Genomic DNA, 24,008 nt, shown 5'->3' on the forward strand with positions numbered 1-24,008 from the left:
AATATATGAATGCTGTGCGTATTTCGTTCTGCTGTTAGGAATGCTGAATAATGCCTTACTGCGACAACTACGTTCATTTCTACGGGGGACACGGAAACCAATTTTATGTAATAATCTACAACATTTTTAATAATTTTGAATAAAAATACTAAACCTATACAGGACCGTCTAAGTGAAAGTGGCTGGATATTCTGATGTATAGCCGAGGAAGCGTAATTTACATAGTTAAGACCCACTCGAAATTCCAATGCTTTAATGAACTTTTTCTGGAGTCTTTCAATTCGAGTCTTATGGACATTAAACAAAGGATTCCACACTACAGAAGCAAATTCCAATCTGCTGCGAACGTAACTATTTTAAAAAAGTTTATAAGTGACAGGTTTTCGAAAACGTTTTGCTACGCGAAGAACGAAACGCAGTTTTTTATATGCCTTGTTTAAAATATGATCTATATGAGGGTTAAACGTTAGTTTTGCATCCATTAACACCCCTAGGTCACGTATACATACTGTGCTGTCGTGTAAGAGTACTGCCACACAACCGGTAACTGTACCCCTAGTGTAAATATTTTCGACAGCGAAACGTGACGTACGCGTTTGCGTTAAGTGTCATTTTGTATGAGATTTTTGACTTTCCAAAACGTCCCGCTTGGCGCGCTGTTCAAAAACCCATACAAAATGAGACTTAACGCAAACGCGTACGTCACGTTTCGCTGTCGAAAATATTTACACTAGGGGTACTGAATGCAATGGGATCCCGTTTTTCACGTGAAAGTAATAACGGAACAATTGTCACTATTTAAAAACAGATTATTTTCCACACAATCAGTTTCAAACCTAGTTAAATCATCCTGAAACAAAGCACAGTCGACGTCAGTTTTAATGACTCGAAATAATTTAGTATCATCGGCGTATAAAAGAGCTTTTGAATTTGTTAGACACTCCGTGATATCATTTATGTATAAAATAAATAATAATGGGCCCAAATGGGACCCTTGAGGGACACCTGAAGTAGTTATTTTAAAAGTCGATGAGAAACCTACGAGTACAACACTTTGGGACCTATTTTCTATATAAGATTTTACCCATCGAAAAAGATCACCGTGGATGCCAAGGTTCCAAAGTTTCACCAAAAGCGTATTGTAAGAAATTGTATCGAACGCTTTGGCGAAGTCTGTGTAAACTGCGTCCACTTGATACTTATTATCCATTGCAACTAGTATGACTTCACTAAAGGACAAAAGATTACTCTCCACGCTTCGGTCCTTGTAGAACCCGTGCGGACTCGGATTGATATGACGCCGGACAGCGTATGATTATGATAATTGATCAGTAACAATTTTCTCTAACTTGGAGATAGACCTATATTTTTCGATGTCCATATCTTGATTGTTTGTGAGAAATGGTTTGCATTGCCAGTAATTACTATTGTAACAATTTTACATGGACTCACCAAGACCTACTTTTACAGGTGTACAAATAAATATTTCCTATGCACTCTTACAACGAAATGATGTCAAGCAATACAATCATAAATCATAATCTTAACTCTTACGTAATACCAATCATGCAATAAAAAAATGAAGTAAAATAAAATCGAAGTCAAACACAATCAAATCCTATTAATGAATAATTATTTAAAAATTCACTAATACTATGAAAACATCTCTGTACTAAATTAATTTTTAACAAGCAGAAACGCCTGCTAACGATACTGTAAAGCTTAGAATAAATTTAAAACTGGAAAAATGACTGCTTTGGGTGAGACTTGAACTCACGGCCTCTGGATCGATACTCCAGTGCTCTGCCATCTGAGCCATCAAGACCTCATCCATAGTCATTCCATTATAGTGCAAGTCAGCCTATAAAATGCAAAAACATAAATACAAAATACATATAAACTCAGCGGCCAGATCACGACTATTTTGTTTGGTTACGGAAGACCAGTGCGTTTCTTGGAGTTCTGAATTAACGGCGTGGTAGTCAGTTTTTAACCTATATCGATTTCCGTTATTAGATTTTTTTGTACCAGTTGCCATAGCAACTATTATAATGATCTGTGATAACCGTCTTACAGACTTAAACCAATTAATTAGATTTCGATTTAACGAATGTGGTCAAAACACGATTCGCGCCGAGTAGGTTCAGAGATTGCTGGCCGAAGTCCCGATTCAGCCATGAAGCCCATGAAACAAAGGTAGAAGTAGTAAAGTAGTAAAACTCTTTATTGTACAAAAATGAAAATAAAACAAGAAATAAAACACTCATCATTAATACAAAGGCAAACTTATCCCTTTAAGGGATTTCTTCCAGTTAACCTTTAAGCAATTAGTCGTTAGTTTGGTGGTTAGATGTGTTCAAGATATTACGATTGTACCTTTTGAGCGCATTACCTAGACTAGACGACTGAGTGAAAGACGGCGACCGGTATATACCGAGGACCTTCTTCGAAAAACGGTTCAGTAACAGTAGCGTTCCAGTTTTCTGTGACATAGGCTACAACGCCGCCAGCTTTTTTGTCGAGTACATTGAGTAGCCTGCGGAGGTTATCATGGTTCCATTTTTGTCACTTGTCACTATGCCCGTCACTTTCGCACTTACATACTTGTTAGAACGTGACAGGCAAGGTGACAAATGATATAGAGCCGACCATCTTAGCCCTACTGGAATCTGTGCAGGTTGCACTTCAGCTCCTAGCCAACACTCTGTTAATATAATTATATATAATATATATATATAATATTTCTCATTTTACAGGCGGGTGATCCGGAGGAGCTAAATGCAATCACGGAGCTGTTCTGCAAGGAGCGGCAGTCGCCGCTGCTGGTGGGCTCGGTGAAGTCCAACATGGGTCACGCGGAGCCCGCCTCGGGGCTGTGCTCCGTCGCCAAGGTGCTGCTGGCGATGGAGCGCGGCTTGATCCCCGGGAACCTGCATTATAAAAGCCCCAATAAAAACATCACTGCGCTCAGTGACGGCCGCATAAAGGTAACACGTACAGTTATTTGTGCACTAAGAGAGCAAAGTTAGTTTTTGCTGCGAGAAATGATGAAAATAAATAAATTTGAAATATACAATAAATATTATCCATAACCATGTATGTCCATGACACCTCAATGGATTTCTAATATAATTTATTTTTTCATTTATCAATTTGCGAAGCATGATAGGAATCGAGACCGTATTAAAAGCCTTGGCGATGTCCAGGAATACAGCGATACAGTTTCGACCCTCATCCATGTGAGAGATCAGTCTCGCAGGTAACAACGTCCTCCGTGGACCTCCCTTGCCGAAAACCGAATTGTCGATCAGAAAGTAGTTTATGTTTTTCTAAAAATGTAATTAAACTTTCATTGATTCAACGTTCTAGTTGGTTTTAGTAACTAGGAGCAGGCTTAAAGAAGAAGAAATATAGTTCGTGTCATCCACGATGACGCGAAGATTTGTCATATCTAACCTTTAATAACATGACATTACGATACGAGACAATGACACGATCCGACAACCCCGTGAATGACACGATCTATAGAACGGTCATTACTGGGAACATTCTTGGAGGGGAAACAGTTATGGATTGGGGTAACAGTAGGTATTCGTTTTACAATTCGGAGGAAACTTGTCCGTGGATACGCAGAGGTTAAAAATTGCCACTAGGGGTTCTGATATCACCATGCACCAATTTCCTTAAGAAGTTTATTGTTTATACTAGAGCTATACATTGGAGCTAGAAATATTTTGTGCTTGAATAAGACTGTAGACTGCACGTTGGTCAGTAGGTTCAAAGTGTTAAGTGTAGGTTCAATGTATTACTGGGGTTAGGGCTTCACTTTATCGGTAAGAACGTATAAGAAAGGTACTCATAAGTTTAAATCTTCTCGAGGCAGAGGTGTAGGGTTAGAGCCGGTATAGCTTTATTTGACGTTCGTAAGCGCATTGTAATATGCCTACTTGAATAATAAACTATCTTTATCTTAGCGAAAGAAAAGTCCCCTTTCTACGGCCTCTGGCCCCACTACCATACCATACTATACTGTACCATACCTTACCATACTGTGCCGTATCAATTTGCCCTAATAATCTTAATTCCCAACTCAAAAGGATGTAAGTTAATGGAATTGTTTTGCTAAACACTACGACGTTTACCTTGTGTGTGTTGCAGGTGGTGCAAGAGAACACGCCATGGTCCGGTGGGTTGGTAGCAATGAACTCGTTTGGGTTCGGAGGTGCCAACGCGCACGTTATCCTCGAGGGCGGGCGCGGCCACCGCCCGCCGCCAACCGAGTACCCGGCGCCGCGTCTCGTCCTGGCCTCGGGCCGCACCGACGAGGCCGTCGAACGGATGCTCGAGTTAGCGGCCTCACACCCGCGCGACGCTGAACTACACGCTCTAATAGATGCCGTGCACGCGCGAGCTATTTCCGGGCACCCGCGCCGCGGGTACGCCGTGCTAGATCCTGTAATGTCACGAGATCCTGTAATGGAGGTGCTCGAGACTGACAGTGAGCGCCCGATCTGGTTCGTCTTCAGCGGCATGGGCTCGCAGTGGCCCGACGCGGGACGCGCGCTGCTGCGCCTCCCGGTGTTCGCGGCGAGCATCGCGGCTTCTGCCGCAACGCTTGCGGCATACGGCTTGGATCTCTGTTATCTGGTTACGGAGGCGCCGGAGGCCGCCTTCGACGACGTGATTAATTGCTTCGTGTGCATCACCGCAGTACAAGTGGCACTGGTGGATATGCTACGCGAGTTGCGTGTGCATCCTGATGGCATCGTTGGCTCTTCTTGTGGAGAAATAGGTCAGTTCCAATCGTTTGAACATTATTGTGTTTCGTGAAACTAGGTAAGGCACACCATACTATAATAGGCTTATTGTTCGGTCGATGGGCATACACCAAAGCAGCCATCAGTAGGTGGGCTTAGAAATTATGAATAAATTAAGACAAAGTCATCCACGATGACGCGCAAAATGGTCAAATCTAACATTTAATATTATGACAATCCGAGTTAAGGCACGCGTCGTCGTGAATGATACGATCTATAGGGAGCGTGCATGAACTATAGGAGGCAGCACAGGAGCCGTCAGATTTTTGGCGCGAGGCGTAAATGTGACGTTTATTGTTCCGATGTAGCCCACGAGATGGCAGAAGCTACCATGCACAACAAAACACGTGACGTGTAAATTTACATGTTTATGGTTCCGATTCAGTTCAGGCAACAAGATGGCAGACCCTCCAACGCGCACGGTCCCTATATCATTGTGGGTCGTATCGTGTATTACTTTATTTTATAACTATGGAAGAGTGGCAAGTACCTTTACCTATAATCATTGGTATCAAAATAAAACCGGTCTATTTGTGTTTTCGGGAGGTGGGCAGTTTAAAGAATTTGGCGCGGACGAAAACGCGGCTTGAGGCCGGTAATTAACCCTTTTCTAGGCCTCACCAATCTACAAGATTTTCCCAAAAAATCCAAATATATTCCAATTAATCCAGCTTTGATGATTCATTTGAAGACAAGTAACATTTCCTGAAAGTGTAATCTAATTTGAACCTTCAATCGGAATGCTAAAGTTGAAATTCTAATGGCGCGTATGTGGTCGATAAATCGTACTATGCCTGGAAAAGGTTTAAATAATATTCCGCACGCAGGCTGCGCGTACGCGGACGGCACGTTGACGGCGGAGCAGGCGGTGCTGTGCGCGTACTGGCGCGGGCGCAGCGTGCGCGACGCGGCGCTGCCGGGTGCCATGGCCGCCGTCGGCGCGTCGTGGGACGCTGCCCGGCAGCACTGCTCCGCTGACATTCAGTGCGCTTGCTACAATACTCCCCAAGATGTCGTGGTAGGTGCTTCTATAACTTACACGTACAGTTGAAAGCCTCGTATTTACGTTTCGATTAACGATTTCTATCAAAAATCACGGACTCAAAATTAAGTAACAAACTTATTTAACTGGGATCGTTTTACAGATATCAGGTCCGTGCGAATCGATAGAGAAGGCGGTAGCGAGCCTATCAGCAGAGGGCGTGTTCGCACGCGTGCTGTCCCCTCGCGTGCCGTTCCACAGCTCGTATTGCGCGGCCGCCGCCCCGATGCTGCTGGCTAGCCTACTGAAGGTCATCCCCGACCCGAAGCCGCGCAGCGCTCGCTGGCTGTCGACCTCAGTACCGCACGACAAATGGGGTTCAGATCTGGGTGAGTTACTCTCACTCTCATTCTCTCCATCTTAGTGCTGTTGCGACAGAAACCTTAATCTGACTTTCCGACCCAAAGAGGACATTAAGGCTTAATCGGATTAGCCAAGTTTCCTCGTGGTATATATATTTTTCACCTAAAAGCAGGGTAAAGGCACCAGTAGTCAGCCTTATAACGCATTTTTAAAGTTTGTACTCTCGACGTTTCTACAGGATTAGTCGGATAAATAAACGCATGACATGGTTAGATCAAGTGTTTATTATAGTTTTGAAATAAAGTATGTCAAAAAATAACAATCTTCTTTATATTATCTATAATTAAGATTAAACAAAAAAATTGCACTTTTCTCCAGTAGTCAGCCTCTAAAATCCAGTAAGCAGCCTTTGTGTACTCAGTACTCAGCCTTTATAAACTATTAATAACAATGAAATAAAAAAAACACTATTATATGTATTAAAGTTAACGATATTATAATATTTATCATTCCTAGGTAGGAAGCTAGAGTATAGGTAGGTCTAGGTACCTATACTCTTATAAGTACAATTCTTATGCCACGAAATTTGTAGGCCATAGGTGCTTAAAATTATTCTTGCAAACAAATAAACACTGTATTTATCTTCTATTTTATCTGTTTATTGAATATAATTCATTATTTTTCCGTTAGATATTGGAATATTTCTCAACAAAAGTATGTATACACTTTTGAACCTTATTTAAATGAGTTAAAGTTCATAATATTTGGCAGCGACGTACCAAGGAAGATAATGGCTGAGTACTGGATCCGTGAAACCCAGTGGTCAGCCGCATTAAAACGTTATTTCAAATGCGGCTGACTACTGGGTTTTACTTTAAATTGACTGAGACATGCCTAACTAAATTTGAAAATGTAAATGTAACGGTCCTAACGGTCGCATTGGATCGAAAATAAAAAAAATAACTAATAACCCGAAAGTCAGCCGCGGGAGGCCGGACACTGGATTTTTGTAAAAAAGTGGTATCCAGTGGTCAACCTCCTCAATTTATAAGTTAAATATTGATATTTCTATTTAAATATAACGCAATTTAATAGATAAACTAACCAATAAACCCATCATTAACAAAAAACAGTAACTTTTTATATTAAAACATATTTTTTCGCACGCGTTAAAAGAACACCACGTGCAGTAAAAAATATGGCGGACATGACACTCCAGCTCTCGTCAACAAACATCACCTTTATGAACGAGTATATTTCCTCTCCCCGATACCTCACCGCACCTGCCGCGTTACGTATTAACGAATAAAGAATCGGAGCTCCTATTTGACTACACGCGATTTGTTTAATCGAATATACCAGATATTTATGACCAATAAACGACTTAAAAGGCTGACTACTGGTCCCTGGCTGGCCACTGGTGCTGTTACCCCACTTGATACCTACTTATCACGTCTCATATTTTATTAAATTTTAAACATCAGTATTTTAAAAGTAAAGCTCATTTATACCTAACTACCTACTGGTTTCGTATGAACTAGTGACATAATTAAATGAAGAGCTATGACTCCCCAGGGAGTTTTTTTAAATACTACGTCGGTAGCAAACAAGCATACGGCCTGCCTGATGGTAAGCAGTCTCCGTAGCCTATAGACGCCTGCAACTTCAGAGGTTTTACATGCGCGTTGCCGACCCTAACACTCCGCACCCTCGTTGAGTTCTGGCAACCTTACTCACCGGGAGGAACTCAACACTATGTCTAGTCTAGTGGTATTAGGCTGCGGTTTTCTGTAAGGTGGAGGTACTTCCCCAGTTGGGCTCTGCTCTAGATCTGGAAAGACATCCGCTATGCTGTGCCCTACCACACAAAGTGAGATGACATTCAGTACCTATACCTCTCTTGAAATGCCGCCTACCTGCATGAACTAAGATCTTTTTCGAGCAAGTGTGATGAAAAATACTATTACTTATTCTGTGCAATGGTGTTCGGTGTTCCAGATCGGTTGAGCGACGCGGCATACCAAGTGAATAACTTTGTGTCGCCGGTGCGGCTGGACGAGGCCCTTGCGCGGGTGCCGGCGCACGCTCTGGTGGTGGAGCTGGCGCCGCACGCGGTGCTGCAGGCATCACTGCGGCGCGCGCTGCCGGCCGCGGCGCACGTGCCGCTGCTGCGGCGCGGCGCACCCGACCCGCTCCTGCACCTGCTCGCCGCCGTCGGCAAGCTCTACGCTTTCGGCGCACAACCACAGGTACATCCCTTCACACTTGCAGGATGCTTTCTCGTAGGCATACGGGAAATATTATTAACGGTTAAATGAGGCAACGTAACATTACTTGTAATGCGAAGTCACATCTTGAACTTGAATTACATCCCAAGCAGAATAAATGCATTGTAAAAATTATTTACTGCACAGAACCTGGCATCCATCTTAGTAATATACGTAACATACAAATACAAAGTTCTTGCCCTATGACGATCTACGCTACCAACAATATGCCGGTATGTATATGTGGCGAACATAGTCCTTATTTTTTTGCGAAAATAAATATTTTTTATAAGGTGGCGCGCCTGTACCCGGCGGTGTCGTGGCCGGTGTCGCGCGGTACGCCAGCGCTGGCGCCGAGCGTGCGCTGGGACCACTCCGCCGAGTGGCGCGTGGCCGACTTCAGCTCCGACCGCAGCGCCGGCGGCGGCGCCGCGACTGTCTTTCAGTACGACATCGGCAAATCCGAGGACGCGTTCATCACCGGGCACATCATCAACGGCAGAGTCCTTTTTCCTGCCACTGGATACCTAGTAAGTTATTCCTTTGTTAACCGTGTTATTTTACCTTCCTCTCAACTGTTCAAATCTTATATGAAAAAAATATTTATTAACAGACCACCAGCGATTCATTGTTTGTTAGTAACATTTTAACCTAAGTACTAATGTTAGTAACCTAGGTATATATCCACTTAGACCTACCAATGACTACTTCTGTCCAGTACCTAATGAGCAGACAGTTCGGGGCACTCGTCTAACGCCCTCAGCATGGTGTTAGTGCTGTCGCACACTCGTCGTAGCAATGAGGCCACTCTTTTACGTCTAATGGCTTAAATTCGTCGGTTCGCGCCTTACCTTCCGGACGCGGACGGGCCGGTTGTGTGGAAATTTGGAAAATGCTTTGCCAGTTGAAATAACTGATAAGATTAGCTGGATGTCAACAACATTATCTGTCTCTGCCTCTAGTTGCCATTATATTTATTGCTATAATACCCCTGTGACCGTCAAAAAGTTTAATAGATACCTAATCGCGTTAATGATGACTTCCAAACCTTTGTGTTTCGCTTGACGCAAAATGGTTGACCATCTCGAACTTTTGAAATGTTTTGCTTTCCATATAGCTCTCGTGGTAAACAATCACTTTGCCCTCTTCAACAAATAACTAGTGTGTGTGTGTGTCTACAGGCAATAGTGTGGCGAGCCGTAGCGAAGCTTAACAATTTAGAGCTAGAGAAGACCTCAGTAGTGCTGGAGAACGTACAATTCCGCCGCGCTACCATTATGGTGCCCAACGTGCCGTCACGGTTTTACGTCACGTTGCCAGACTCAGGAAGTTTTGAGATTAACGAAGGAGGTGAAGTGGTGGTGACGGGCACGGTGCGGCTCACCAGCGACCCCGCCGCCGAGCGCCTCCCTTCAGCCGCACTCGACGAGCCCGATTATAAGATGGAGCAGCTGCTGCCTCTGGAATCTGGAGATATCTACAAAATGTTATGCCTCCAAGGATCAAACTACAAGGATGTGTTTCGCGGAATCAAGTTTTCGGACGCGCGCTTTACTCGCGGTCTGCTCGATTGGTCGGACAACTGGATCGCTTTTATGGACACGATGATGCAGTTTTTTTTCTTGAGCGAAGATAGACGTGGAATATACTTGCCGACGCGTCTGCAGCGTGCGGTCATCGACCCCGGCGGCGCACCGAGCGGCGGTGGCGGCGGCGTCCGGAGGTGCCGTGCCGATCAGTACGAGCCGTAGTGTTGGTGTCACGGTAGCCGGCGGAGTCGAACTCCGGGGAGTGAAGTGGTCACTCGCGACGCGCCGCGTCGACACCGCTTCACCCATGCTGGAAAAATACATATTTATTCCATTAGTCGGAGCATGCGTGGAGTTGGAGAAGCGGCAAGCGCTCACCGTTGCGCTGCAGCTGGTGGTAGAGAACTGCAGGTTGACAACGCTGAAGCTCATCGAGCACGCGCTGCGACGGCCCGCGGCAGAACTGCTCCTGCCACACGCCATGCAAGGTATTTTTTTTGATTTGATTAATAAAGTAGTTCATGCGTATCAGTTGCAATGCATAATTGGATGCCTTAACACTCGAGAGTAATCCTTTTATGAAATTCACTTTCATAATTATGTATGCACAGTCGCATTACTACTTTAGTTATGTACCTTATTTACATACATTATAAGTAATCTATCAGAAGGCGACGGCTGATGGCCTGACTTGCTACAATTTTTTTATATTAATTGAATCTAACTAACTCCCTACCTAACCATTGATGTAACAAAGTGTGGCAATGCCATAATCAACGTCATTCCTACGATTTCTAAAAGCATGTTCAATGTTTACAAATAAGTAAAGGAAAAGTAAAAATCGCTGTCTCGGGCGTGACAAGTTAGATCGTTTATCGGATATCAGAAAGATGTAAAATGTATAACATATGATTTTTTCTGGATTTATTTATTCATTCAATAATTTTAATTTCAATTTCATTATTCTTCAATTTAGGCATTAACATAATGCACCCATGAATGTCAAAAAAGTACATTTGTACAGAATTCAAACTAAATTAAACAATCACAAACATATACAGCAAATACATATCCATTATTCATTTTAAAAAATTACATAATTGGTATACATAGCAAAAAATAAATTAAATTTCAATTACTTAACCGTTACTTGGCTTTTCACTTATGTACATTTTCCATATATCCCGACTCTATAATATGCTCTAGCAATTAGTGCTTGTTTTACAAAAAAATTAAATTTTGTATTCGTGAGTTTATAAATTTTTAGTACAATGTTTTTTGAGAGGAACAAGAAGGACTTTTTTGTTTTTACTAGTCTATTAGAAGAAACTTTAAGCTTACCCGAATTTCTGGTAACCTTTGGTTTATCAGTATTTGTTAGAAAATTGTACAGATTTCTCCTGACATACATTATTATCTCGAATATATATAGACGGCAGCGTTTAAAATGTCAATTTTCTTGAAAAAAAATAAAAGACTCCCGCTCGCTTAAGTTATTTATTGCCATTATTGCTCGTTTTTACACTTTTTCACTAAGATAAACATTTAAAAAGATGTTAAAATCAATTTTATGGTAAATTTTTCTATATTTTCGTAAATAACTCGTAAACGGTGGCCAATAGCAAAAAACGTTGTTAAACGTAAATAATCTATACCAGGGGTTCCCAATCTTTTTCAACATGCGGCGCAGTTACAAGTTTAGTATTTTGCAACGGCGCCTTGTAAATTTATAATCACGGCCGAAAAAGAGTGACACGACGCTATATTATTTACCGATGCGAGCGCTCAAATAGGTACCCGCGAATATTTGTGGTTTCGGATAATGATAGAACTCACGGCGCCCCCTCTTTACTTTCTACGGCGCACCAGGGCGCCGCGGCGCACACTTTGGGAACCCCTGATCTATACAAAATTTTCTACAAAAAAAATGCAGTACACTTTATATGCAAGAATCACAATAAGTTCAATAAGACTCGGGTTGCGTGTACTTCGACAACGATTTACATGTATATACGAGTACATAAATATTTATACATACTTAAATACATAGAAAACACTCATGACTCAGGAACAAATAACCATGCTCATCAAACTAAGCTCAAATCAATATGTAATCAGGTGGTAATCAGGCTCTAAAGCAAGTGTACTCACTTGTAAAGCCTTGGCCTTATTAGATAAAAATTGATTATTGATTATTTTCAAATATATTTGAGAAATTAACTAAATTTTAATTCAAGAAAGCACCCTTGAAATTAACGGAGTTTTAAAAAAACAGAAAAGATAAGTTAGTTTATTATTGAAGTATTTAGGCATATTAAAATGCACTTATGAACGTCAAATAAAGCTACACCGGCTCTAACCCTACACCTCTGACTTATAAACATAATGAATTAAAATATATTTATACATACTATTATTATCAATGTATGAAGGTTTATAAACCTATTATAAATTATAATATTTATATATTCTGCATGCCCAGTAAATAATGTATAAACTTCTAACCACCGATAGGGCCTTAGGCTGGACCAGTACCCCTAGTGTAAATAAATTCGATTTCGAAACGTGACGTACGCGTTTGCGTTTAGTCTCATTTTGTATTGGATTTAGAAAGAGCGCGCCAAGCGGGACGTTTTGGAAACTCAAAATCCTATACAAAATGAGACTTAACGCAAACGCGTTCCTCACGTTATGATGTGATGTTATGATGGGGTACAGATAATGCACTTTAAGTCTTACAAAAGTTTCGTGGTTTTAGAGATAATCGAACTTTTCTGTCTGTTTTAATAGCTATAGCACCTTACTTAACTTCAATCACCATTTACGCCATACCTTTATTTGTAAAGATGTAAATGGCATGTGTTGTAAAGTTATTATACCATTTTAGAATCAATATCGGATAAACTTCAGTAGAATCCCCATACTCGTATAATGACATCGAAGGGAAGTGACAAATACGTCATACTGAGTGGATGTCATATAAAAAGTAGTTCATAAACTTCTTATTTATGTTAAGTTTTCTATATTAATCAAAAAATCCTTCATAAGAGATAACTTTTGGTACTGGGTTAGACCCAGGAACCGCCACCGACGTCATCTTCTCTCGTTTCCGTCTGCAGAATGATTGACAGCATAACTTCAATTGTTCTCGATTTCAATCGTTTTAACAGCGCACTCTATGACGCCTTAGCGGAACTGCATCAAACGCCACTCAGGTGTAACATAACACTCTAGCTTGCTCTATTTGTCAAATATGGCGTTATTCAAACGCTTAAAGGCGATAGATGGCACATTCTGTCGTTCTCCGACATATATATATATATATATATATATTACATGTGTGTGTGTATATATGCAGTACTAGCGGCGGAGCCGGGGGTTCGCGCCGAAGCAACGCTTTTGGCCGGCGTCGAAGCATCGCTTTACACCGACGTCATGCGTCCCCTCGGAATCAAGGTAAGCTACGCAAGCCAGGAAAAGTTTAAATAAGGTTAAAAACTCACAGCTTAAATTAGTTCCAAATATTTTTTTACCAAACAAAAGTCTGTGGTATAACATGTTGCGTCTCGGTGTGTTCGAGCGGCAGGTGGCGGTAGGTGCCCCAGTCGCTGGCGCGCAGCACGTTGAAGGCCAGGTCCTGCCGCACTGCTCAATGGAGTACTTATCATAAAAAAAGCGGCCAAGTGCGAGTCGGACTCGCGCATGAAGGGTTCCGTACCATTTAAGACGTATTAAAAAAAATCTACTTGCTAGATCTTGTTCAACATTTTACCACTTTGGACACATATTTTACCACTTTGGAAGTGTCTCTCGCGCAAACTATTCAGTTTAGAAAAAAATGATATTAGGAACCTAAATATCATTTTTGAAGACCTATCCATAGATACCCCACACGTATGGGTTTGATGAAAAAAAAATTTTTTTAAATTTTATGACGTATTAAAAAAACCTACTCACTAGATCTCGTTCAAACCAATTTTCGGTGGAAGTTTGCATGACAATGTATATCATATATTTTTTTTAGTTTTTTCATTCTGTTATTTTAGAAGTTACGGGGGGGGGGACACACATTTTACCACTTTGGAAGTGTCTCTCGCGCAAACTATTCATTTTAGAAAAAAATGATATTAGAAACCTCAATATCATTTTTGAAGACCTATCCATAGATACCCCACACGTATGGGTTTGATGAAAAAAGATTTTTTGAGTTTCAGTTCTAAGTAGGTATGGGGAACCCCCAAAATTTATTGTTTTTTTTTTCTATTTTTGTGTGAACATGTTAATGCGCTTCATAGAATACATCTACTTACCAAGTTTGAACAGTATAGCTCTTATAGTTTCGGAAAAAAGTGGCTGTGACATAATCGGACAGACAGACGGACATGACGAATCTATAAGGGTTCCGTTTTTTGCCATTTGGCTACGGAACCCTAAAAATGGTCCTAATAGTAAACCATGGAACTTGAACCCAGGAAGGCTGCATCCCATTTGATTGTTGAGATATTCACATTTATTGTGACAACAATTCTGCTACCAAATACGTTTCAGTGGCAATGGTATTTGTAAATAGTTCAAGTACCTTATAGGTCCATTTTCACCGTTTACAGTGTAAACTTTACACCAAGCCGAACAAGCACCTTTTTAACTGCAAGTTTTAATTAGACGTCTGTTATAAGTCGATTTAAGAAACTGTTTTTAAAATTTTTTTAGGTGTCAAACAGGGACACGCCAGACGGTGGAGCTGGAAATAACTGGCATTTGGCTTTGGGCACCGACGTGCTGGCAAGCGGGGCGCCGGTCGAATTGAACGCCTTAGGCGGCCGCGCCGACTTCGTGCTGCTGGACGAGGCAGCCGGCGCGCTTGACGACGCTGGCGGGCCCGCGCAACTCAACGCCTGCGGACTCACACTGGTATTGACTTCTACTCCTTCACCTTTGTTTGTCATTTATACTTCCATGAACACTTCTATTATGAACATGCATAATAGGCCTGGTGAAAGGTTTCTCTATTTCCCATAACAACACAGATTTTTCTTTAGTTATTTTATAAATATAGTGGTAGTTTATATATTATATTTTATTTATTTGTGTAGTTTCTAAATATAGTTTGCTTTTTTAAATCCATTCCACTTATTTTTCTCTATCTGTGCCTATTGTATGTCATAAAGTTTAAATAAATAATATTAGGCACTTTAATTAAAAGTCTTAAGTGCCACGTCAAAAGTATTTTAAAAGTTAAAATGCTTCTTTAATTGAAATTGTATTTTAGACAGTCCATTGTCTTAATTGTCTATGTACCTATAATATAACACCATGTATTTATCTATGTAACAAGGCCACGCCGCCGCGGTGCGTGCCGTCTATTTTTTGGGCAGTAAATACCTAAATATTATATACTTACCTAGAGACTCGTCATAATTTACATTTTAAATACAGTTAGGTAATTTACATGGTAAAAATTATTCAATTTTAGTTGAAGTTAATGAATTTTTTTAATATATCCACGAAGGTATCTCGACTGCGCGTCGCGTTGCGAGAGTACGTGCTGCTGCGGCGCATTCCGGATGTCCCGGCTACGAAAATCGTCATAGAAGTGCACGATGACGACTTCACCTGGGTGGAACATTTGAAGGTCGCCATGAAGCGCGCCGAGAGCGAGGACTTGCGGGTGATCGTGTGGTCGCGCGCGCCCGAGTCCGGCGTGCTCGGGCTGGGCACGTGCCTGCGACGCGAGCCGGGCGGCGCGCGCCTGCGCGTGTTCCACGTGCCCGACGCGCCGCACGCGCTCGCCGCCGACGCGCCGGCGCGGCGGGACCTCGCCTTCAACGTGCTGCGCGCCGGCGCCTGGGGCACCTACCGCCACCTGCCGCTCGAACACACCGAGACGCAGCAGCCGGTACGTCTTCACATCTATATTACCTAATGCTCCTATTACATATTGCAGCTACTATATCTGCTGGAAATACTTATTTCCCGGTCTCTTTCCGGCCTTCACGAAAGTGCAAAATTTCATACAATCCGTAGGTAGTAGTCAAATTAGAGTTTTAATACCTACTCCTTTTTCGAAATTCATAAAACGACGGAACTGTAAAACTATTGTATAAGATTTTTTTTTATTTTTTGAAAGATGTAACAGACAATAATACTTTAAACAAGGCGTAGGGATGTGATGACTCCATCGGTCCGCCCGCTGGTTTTACCAGTTTAACCAGTCGACGCAGGGCAGCTTGTAGCGAGGCACTTGATTATAGACAGAACTAGAACGGCCTGTTTATCGGGATACATTTCCGGGAATGTGCGATAGGATTCATAATCTAATCCCCCCCATCTCCGTTCTGCCACCGTGGGACTAGACGCGTACTTGCGTTTCACCCTTACCTCGTTACTCTGCCGCTGATTCGCACTAAACGCTGCGCATCCAGCTTTATCATGCAAACGGCTAAGGAGTGGAATTCACTTCCTGCAAATATATTCCCAGTCCACTATAATTTGGATCTTTTTAAATCGAGAATAAATAGACATCTTTTAGGTAAGCATGTTCCATCCTAGACTGCATCGGCACTTACCATGAGGAGAGATTGTGGTCAAATGCTTACCTTTTTCCAATAAAAAAATTAATTATCCACTACAATACACTGATATTAATTACACTTCGTGACAAAACTGCAAAAACTGTTTATCTGATCGACGATGTTGTTTATTCCAAACACCTATATAACCTCTCCTCCATACACATCGAAAATAAGTGGACATTTTTTTTGGCACAAAAGCACGAGAAGCTGCCCTCGGTGCCCCATTTATTAAAAAGCGGCCAAGTGCGAGTCGGACTCGCCCATGAAGGGTTCCGTACCATTTATGACGTAATTAAAAAAACTACTTACTAGATCTGGTTCAAACCAATTTTCGTTGGAAGTTTGTATGGTAATGTATATCATATATTTTTTTTAGATTTTTCATTCCGTTATTTTAGAAGTTACAGGGGGGGGACACACTTTTTTTCACTTTGGAAGTGTCTCTCGCGCAAACTATTCAGTTTAGAAAAAAATTATATTAGAAACCTAAATATCATTTTTGAAGACCTATCCTTAGATACCCCACACGTATGGGTTTGATGAAAAAAAAATTTTTTTTTAAATTTTTATGACGTATTAAAAAAAAACTACTTACTAGATCTCGTTCGAACCAATTTTCGGTGGAAGTTTGCATGGCAATGTATATCATATATTTTTTTTAGATTTTTCATTCTGTTATTTTAGAAGTTACGGGGGGGGGACACACTTTTTACCACTTTGGAAGTGTCTCTCGAGCAAACTATTCAGTTTAGAAAAAAATTATATTAGAAACCTCAATATCATTTTTAAAGACCTGTCCATAGATACCCCACACGTATGGGTTCGATGAAAAAGATTTTTTGAGTTTCAGTTCTAAGTATGGGGAACCCCCAAAATTTATTGTTTTTTTTCCATTTTTGTGTAAACATCATAATGCGGTTCATAGAATACATCTACTTACCAAGTTTGAACAGTATAGCTTTTATAGTTTCGGAAAAAAGTGGCTGTGACAGAATCGGACAGACAGACGGACATGACGAATCTATAAGGGTTCCGTTTTTTGCCATTTGGCTACGCAACCCTAAAAAAAGGGTTGCTTAGTATATAATTATTAGTAGTTTGAGTCTGAGATTGAAGTCACTAATGGTGTAGATGGAGCACGCGTTCGTGAACACGCTGACGCGGGGCGACCTGTCTTCGCTGCGGTGGATCGAGAGCGACATGCAGCACGCACTGCAGGCTCGCCCCGGCGCCAGTCTCTGCCGCGTGCACTGCGCGCCGCTCAACTTCCGCGACGTCATGCTTGCCACCGGCAAGCTGCCTCCCGACGCGCTGCCAGGACACCTTGCGGAGCAGGTAATTTCCGATTTAAATTAACTCAAATTCAGTACGTAATAGTAGTTTATGCGACTGCTACATAATGGAATTAATTAAAAGCATTAAAATACGAGTGTGGGATGGACTGATATTAGAAATTAGGTTAAATCAAATTCCTTTGTTTATTACGCAAGTAGGTTTAAAAGAGGTATGGACACTGTGAATGTCATTTCGCTGTGTGGTAGGGCACAGCACAGCGGATGCCATTCCAGATCTAGAGCAGAGCCCAACTGGGGAAGTACCTCCACCTTACAGAAAACCGCAGCCAAATAACACTAGACCCTACTCATAGTGTTGTGTTCCTGCCGGTGAGTAAGGCTGCCAGAGCTCAACGAGGGTGCGGAGTGTTAGGGTCGGTAACGCGCATGTTACATTAAATAATTCTTAATTAAAAAGAGAGAATAAATACAATTGTCAGTCAAACAAATGATCATTTAAAAATCCTTAATACTATATTAGTGTGTCTTTTTTAATAAACATGTTTTTTTGTACAAACATGTCATAATCCCTCTTATCATGCATTCAAATACCGCAAATAATGACCAGCATTCAAATAAACTGTTTTGTTACATTATATTTCTGTGAAAATGTTATTAATGCCTAATAATAACATCGAAATCTATTTTCTTATGACGTTCAAATTTAGAACATCTCTGAGAACAAAAGCAGTTTGATTTGACCTCTATTCTAATATGAGTCGAGATGACGTTTTATTCGAAATGAATAAGTGTCAAAAATGCAAGCAATGTTGACATATCACGCATGTTAGTTGTTATCGAGCGATATGGCAGTCGGCCCCCGTTTGTCTCTACCTTGCCTTATTTCCATACTATTCGCCTTGGGTGTATATAGATAAAATAGTGTAAATATATAACTGTGCATAATTAAATACTAGCGTGGGTTACACCTATAGGCTACTTCTAAAATTGTATTGTTGTTTCGTAGGAATGTATCCTCGGTTTAGAGTTCAGCGGGCTCTCGTCAACTGGCAAACGCGTGATGGGTATGGTGCCAGCCAAGGGTCTGGCGACCACGGTGTTAGCCGATGAGAGTTTTTACTTGGGAGGTGCCAGCGCAGTGGTCGCTCGAGGAAGCGGCTACCGTGCCCGTAGCGTACGCGACAGCTTACTACGCGCTGGTAGTGCGCGGGCGCATGCAGCGCGGCGAGTCCGTGCTGGTGCACGCGGGCGCGGGCGGCGTGGGCCAGGCCGCCATCGCCGTGGCGCTGCACGCCGGCTGCACCGTCTTCACCACCGTGGGCTCGACCGCCAAGCGCACCTTCCTCCGCGAGCGCTTTCCGCAACTATTGGACGGCAACATCGGCAACTCCCGCGACTGCTCGTTCGAGCAGCTCGTGCTGCGCAGCACTCGTGGCCGCGGCGTCAACCTTGTGCTCAACTCGCTCGCGGGCGATAAGCTGCAAGCCTCGATCCGGTGCCTTGCTGAAGGAGGTCGCTTTTTAGAGATCGGTAAACTGGACCTGAGTGCTGACACGGCGCTCGGCATGGCCGTGCTGCTGAAAAACACGACGGTGCACGGCATCCTGCTGGACGCGCTGCAGGATCCGCGAGGCGACCGCGGCGAGAAGGCGGAGGTCGGCAAATGCATGGCCGCAGGTATCAGCGCCGGAGTCGTGCGCCCACTTCCAGCCACCATTTTCACCTATAATCAGCTCGAGGAAGCATTCCGGTGTGTTTTAAATAAATCCTCCTAAGCCCAATAGCGGTATCTCAAAAACATGATTTTAAAAATGGAATATACAGATTAAAAAAAAAAGGTTTAAGTTTGCAATCTATTTTTATTTCAGATACCGCTATTTAAGCAAGTGGCCCAGCCAAGATGACGATTGAAAATGCCAATCGAAACTTACCTGTATAATATATAGAAATAGTTTGGCTTTTGTCAATGTACTGTGTTGTGTCTGTGTCTTGTCTTGGCTAGGCTCCCAGGACAGAATAAGTCACTTGCATGTAATACTGCACATCGGGCTCCTAACGACTGATTTGTCTTGCAGCTACATGTCGACGGGCAAGCACATCGGCAAGGTTGTTATTCGCGTGCGCGACGAAAATCCGGCGAGCGAAAGGGCGAGCCTGCAGTTACTGCCGGCCGTGCCCCGCGTGTACATGCATCCCGGGAAGAGCTACGTGTTCGTCGGTCTGTATTAATCACCAAAGTTATACTCATACTCATTTATTTATAATATTATTACGTATTACACGTCTAATATGTACCTAAGTAGGTATATTAATTGTTCAGATTCATTAATTTTGGTCGACTTCTATTCTCCTTTTCTTTCGCCGGTCGCAGGCGGGCTGGGCGGCTTCGGTCTGGAGCTGTGCGATTGGCTAGTGACCCGAGGCGCGCGAACCATCGTGCTCTCTTCCCGCAGTGGCGTGCGTACTGGTTACCAATCCTGGTGCATCCGCAGGTGATTAAAAACTCAGACTCCCGTTTTAAAGTAAACTTATATTTTTCCTGTCGCCAATAACCGTGTTCGCTCGTAGATGGCGCTCGGCGGGCGTGCAGGTGCTGGTGTCGCTGGCGGACGCGGCGACGGCGGCGGGCGCGCGCGCGCTGCTGCGCGAGGCGGCAGCGGCGGCGCCCGTCGGCGGCATCTTCAACCTCGCCGCCGTGCTGCGCGACGCCCTGCTGGAGAACCAGACGCCGGACACATTTCGTGTCGTTGCAGAACCCAAAATTAATGGTAGATCATATAATAAGTGTCGGTGGCACCAAACCGTCTGTCACCACCGTTAAAGAGTTTGCAAAATTTTATTGTATGGGAAGTCTCATAGTTCACTGCTGAGTGACCTTAGTCAGTCCGTCAACTGTGGTTGTTGCAACCGGCCTTAATTATAACAAATTACAGTAACATAACACATATAGCGTGGCGCTTTTGAATTCGTATAAGATATAATGCCATCATAGATAAACATTTTCATGTAAAATGTTGCCAAGACGAAACCGTAAGGCTCGCACTGTCAAAAAGTTATCAGATCTCTTGTAGAGCCAAGTTTCTAATTCTACAAACTCTATACCTTAGTCAAAATATGTAGCTTGGCCGTTTCGCTACCGTCACATGGGCGTAAAGTGAAAAATTTCTTCCTTATTGATTATTTTTTATTATACAATATTTCTTGTAGTAACGAACCGACCAAGCCACATATTTTGACTAAGGTGTAGAGTTGAGCGTGACATACTTGAAGTCGTGCGCGAGAACATAAGTCAGGCCGTCTGGATGGATCATTGACTGCAGTATCTTTCTCTGTCCAGTGACACGCGAGCTAGACGCAGCTTCGCGCGAGCTGGCGCCCGAGCTAAAGTACTTTGTGGTGTTCTCTTCGCTTTGTTGTGGACGCGGCAACGAGGGCCAGAGTAACTACGGGCTAGCCAACAGCGGCATGGAGCGGCTGGTGGAGCTGCGGCGCGCGGCCGGGCTGCCGGCGCTGGCGGTGCAGTGGGGCGCCATCGGCGACGTGGGGCTCGCCGCCGCCGCGTTTGGAGAAGATGCGGAGGTAGGAACCTTCCTAATGTACCAAGAAACGTCGTTTTAAACGCGCATAGCTCAACGCAAATAACGCTGCAGATAAATTAGTTCCACATCGTTGGCTTCCTGAATTTCGAATAAGTTGTAGTTAAACTATTATTCAACAAAAACAATTTACATATTGTTTCATAATTTTTAGTCGTCGGATTTTAGTAAGTGTGAGCCCATGCAAGATCTCGTACTTCATAAGCCCTTTAATCCCTTGAATCCCTTACTATGCTCAAAAGTCTAATTAAAATCAATTGCTTTGCTAGTGGTTCAACTATAGGATTTTTCGCTCGGGATTCAAAATTAAAACTCAAGATGTTGTATTTTGCTTTCGTGTCGCAAAAAAGGCTGTGTTAAAAACACTTTCTATTGTAAATCTTTAGGCTGTGCTTGGATACGATGATGTCTTATCAATGAGGAATTTTGTTAGGAAATTAAACTCACATTAAACATTTACGTTTGGCAAATATAGGTAGGCGGCACCGCGCCGCAGCGTATCGCTTCGTGCCTGGAGACGCTGGAGAAGCTGCTGCTCGCGTCGCGCGCCGCCGCCGTGCTGTCCTCGCTGGTGCTCCCCGACAAGCGCGCCAAGGACAAGCCCACACAGGACCTCGTTCACGCCGTAGCCAATATCCTTGGTAATAACATTACAAATAATCCTTTTCGTACCTATCTAAATTACTCAAGCGAAATGCTGTACCTAATAGCTTGTGATGTAAATAATTCTTGCAAGGCTGAATTTTGGAACCATTGACTAAGATAAAAGTATTGTAAGTACTATACTAAAAAATACTTACCTACTAGGATAAAGTACCCTACCCTAGGTTATCAAGAAAGTTTTGATGTCATCAAAAACATATCTTGTAAAAAAAACAAGTCTCGCATCTCAATTCTTCTACCGTAAAAAGTTATGAGATCCATGTAATACCAAGTCCGTTAGATTCAGTCCCTACTTAAGGAAGTAGGGACCTTCTGTCTTAAGTTATTACGTAATTAGCTAACCTAACAACATTTTATCAATATTAAAACTCTTTTGTTTTAATTAAATAGATTGACTTGGCAATCGCACTAAACAATCTAATTTAATATAATATGTATTACGTGTGACATACATTAAGGAACACATCGCAGCTGTCAAAAACTGTCAGGTGAACAAGTCTGCTGTGGCTGAGCATTTACTGGAGTCAGAACTAAACCACTGGATAACCCTAAAATCCTTTCCACGGATTGCCATTTCTAGAGCAGAAAAGTGTGGAAAGCCATTGAAATAAAAAAAACATTTCAATTCCAATCGGTACAAGGGTTTGGGGATCCCATCCACCTGGAATCCAGTCATTAGTATATGTAAGCTGAAACGAATATCGACAGTCGAAAAATCGACTGTCGTTAGTGTTGCGTACGTATCTATAGAGTAGCATCCCTAGTGCGCAAAATGTTCAAGTTGATAAACAAGACCAAGTGCGGGTAGTTCGAAAAACTCGCTCGGCTAGAAGACGTTGATGTCAACTTTAGACAGTCTTCTCCGAGACCACGATGACAACGCCGTCTTCGAAACGTCGGAAGTAAATTTAATTAAGTGCCGTTTCTATAATTAAAAAAAAACATAAATTATTATATTTTCTTTAGTATACGTTCCGAGTTTCGTTAGACCTCTTTCCCATACCTATAAAATAAAAATAAACGGATGTCTTTATTGTTTTTGCAGGCATTAAGGATTTAAACAAAGTGTCTTCAACTGCGACCTTGGTGGAGTTAGGTCTGGACTCGCTGATGGTCGCTGAAGTCAAGCAGTTGTTGGAGCGGAGTTATGACACGGTGCTCGACGTGCAGGCCGTCCGCGCGCTCACGGTCGACGGGTTGCGCGGCCTGGCCGCCGGCACGGCCGCCGGCACGGCCGCGGGCGGCCCGGCCGCCGGCCCCGCCGCCGGCGCCCCCGCGCCGACCGCCGACGCCGAGATCATGCCCCGGCACGTGCTGGTCAAGCTGCCATCGCTACCACCAGCGAATCCTGATGACAAGCTGATATTCATGGTAAACAGACTCTGCCTGCGATTCAGTATTGTAATGTTGTATATGAATTATAAATATTACGACATTAGTTACAGGCTTACGGATTTAAATTAAAACATGTCCAACAATTGAAGCAAACTCAACAAAATAACAAAAGCCTCCCTTTTAGGATTCCGTAGCCAACTATAAGAACCCTTATAGTTTCGCCATGTCCGTCTGTCTGTCTGTCTGTCCGAGGCTTTACTCCGTGATCGTTACAATCGTTAGGGCTAGAAAGCTGCAATTTGGTGTGGATATATAACTCAATAAATCCGACCAAGTGGTAAAACAAAATGTTAAAATAATTACCTCCCCTGCACGTATTTTTTACGAATTTTAAAACGAATCCGCTCCAAAAGAAATAGTCAGGTTATTTGTTTTACAAGTGGGCAAAGTTGTTGTTTAACCGCTCGTGCTAATATTGATATCCGAGCAAGCGAAAGATTCCAGAATTGAACCACGAGCGTGGTGAAAAACTAATTTTGCCACCGAGTGAAACACAACTTTTTTCACCTCCTCACCAATGCGAAGAAAA

General features: G+C 42.7%; 1 pseudogene; it reads left to right on the forward strand.

Moving 5' to 3' along the window:
* The window catches only part of LOC133531421 (fatty acid synthase-like), a 29,608-nt pseudogene that overhangs the window by 2,118 nt on the left and 3,482 nt on the right, over window positions 1-24,008 (forward strand).

Source organism: Cydia pomonella, chromosome 25 (genome assembly GCF_033807575.1).
Source record: "Cydia pomonella isolate Wapato2018A chromosome 25, ilCydPomo1, whole genome shotgun sequence".
NCBI lineage: Eukaryota > Metazoa > Arthropoda > Insecta > Lepidoptera > Tortricidae > Cydia > Cydia pomonella.